Here is a 2,307-nt window from a genome sequence, read left to right on the forward strand (position 1 = left end):
CCGCGCCCGCGGTGCTGAAGCGCTGCGGCGGCGGGTGACGCGCGCGGGTGTGCGCGGGTGTCCGTGAGCTGGATGGGTGGGCGGACACGCACACACGCGCATGCACATGCACACGTATGCACACACATGCACGCACACACATACACATGCACACGTACACATGCACACATATGAACACACACAACGCACACACACATGCACACGTACACATGCACACACATGCACACACACACGTACACACACATGCACACATACATGCACACACACACACATGCACACACACACGCACACACACAYGCACACACGCACGGGCAGAGGGATGGACAAGGTCACACGCGCACAGAGCCAGATGGCTGCAGAGGCAGCACAAAGGGGCAGGCACGTGCGCACAAGGACGCGCGGACACACGCAGAGACGGAGGGACAAAAGGATGCGCGGACACGCGGAGAGACGCGTGCGGACACCTGCAGGTGCACAGGCAGAGCGGGGCAGACGTGCAGGCAGAAGCAGGCAGAAACGGGCAGGCGGAGAGGCAGAGCAGAACGGGCACACGCGCGGAGGCTGTCACGCGCACACGGGCACGCGTGCACACACACGCAGACGAGGGACAGGCAGACACACGGACACGGCGCATGTGCATGAGGCACCTATGCTGGGGCGTCCCCCAGGCGTCTGGGGTGAAGGTGTCCTGGATGCTGGTCCCAGCCCTCTCCTCCAGCTTAAAACAACCAAGAGACCCACGTGTGATGAGCGTGGTGAAATGTGCAGCCTGAGCCTGTCTCTCCTGCTGTACATCTCTGCACCACTCTGCCTGTGGGGAAGGGTACCCAGGGGCTGATGCCCTCTTCCCCCCCTCCACCTGCCCCCAAATCTCCTCACAGGTGCCCAGGGGGTGACATGGGAGGCCCAGCAGACACGCAGTGACTTGCAGACAAGCCAGGGCTGACATGGAGAGAGCCGTGACTTTGAAAAGAGCTGCCCCCCGTCAAAGGAACCGGCCAAACGGGGACACGTGGTGCTGGGATTCCCACCTACTTGGGAGCAGAAGGTTTTATCACGCTGTTGATCACAACAGCGGCTCTGGAGGAGGTCCTGCAACAGCGACCGCAGCTGGAGAGTGCAGCACCCAGCATCCCTGCAGGCTGCCACATGTACATCCCACCCCAGTCCTCTTCATCTGTCCCATAGGGCATAGGGGGAATAAGAAGTTTAATTAAGTGGAGCCAAAGGAAGGAGGCAGGACACCAGCTATATACACACTTCGGCAAGAGACCTGGGTTGTGCCCCATTTTTCCAGGACTCAAAGCTGCTCATGGATGGGGTTGCTTTCCTGGGAAGACTCCATTTTCCTGAAGCCCGTTTTAGGTCAGTGATTGCAAGGCTGTAGCGCTTGGATCATCTAGCTAGCTCACATTTCTAGTAGTAGAGCAAGCTGGGCAAACAGCCTCCACCATGAGCCCACGCTGCGGGTCTGCCAGCCCTCCCAGCCTTGGGAGCTTGGTGCCTGGCCCCGGCTGCCTGGCTCGCGCTGCTGCTGCTTGAAATCCTCACCTCGGTCTGGCGTTTTTTCGAGTCTTTCACATACTTCTCACACACAAGTCATACGCGCTTTTGTTTTACCACTTCCTCAACTTCTGTTGCTTAGCATTACAAAACGGATTTATCCACGAGAGCTGCAAGCTGGGCTTCTGCTCCTGCAAATAAAGGATGAATTAACTGAGGAGTTACCAGCTCTGCTTCGTTACTGCGTGGCACYGTTTTGGTGCTTTGCTTTGGTGATTATTACTGAGGACATTGGCTGTTTTGGTTCTCTTTCCTCTGGGAAAAGCCAAGCGCAGCCTACCCTGGCCTCCCTGTTCACGCGGATTTAGCTCTGCCGTACGCGTGTAGTCCAAAAGCAGAGCCAGGAGAGTCACAGTCTTCTCCAGCACAARAAATGCAAGGATCTCTCCAGGCGCCGCTGGCACCAGCGGGTCGAGACCCTTTGCCTCCTRCCAGGTGGAGGTTTCTGGAGTCCCTCCACACGGGCCTTATGCACCATGGTCTAGCAGGGGAGGAGACTGGGGTGCAGGCCCGGAAATTTTGGGCAGAGAAACGCAGAGCCCTGAGCGGGGAGGTCTGTGCGCCTCCCCCGAGGGGCGGCACTTTGCCCCCGCTCCCTGGCCGCGGCCCCTCTGCGGCTCCGCGCCGGGTTCGCACATTCTCCCCGGTCCCTGCCGCCGCCGGGGCGGGCGGGCGGGAGGGGCGGAGGGAGCGCGCGCGCGCGCGTGTGTGTGGAAGGGGGCGGGGCGCGGGGCGCGCCTGCGC

Source organism: Apteryx rowi, unplaced genomic scaffold (assembly GCF_003343035.1).
Source record: "Apteryx rowi isolate R43461 unplaced genomic scaffold, aptRow1 scaffold_3, whole genome shotgun sequence".
In the NCBI taxonomy this organism is placed as follows: Eukaryota; Metazoa; Chordata; class Aves; order Apterygiformes; family Apterygidae; genus Apteryx; species Apteryx rowi.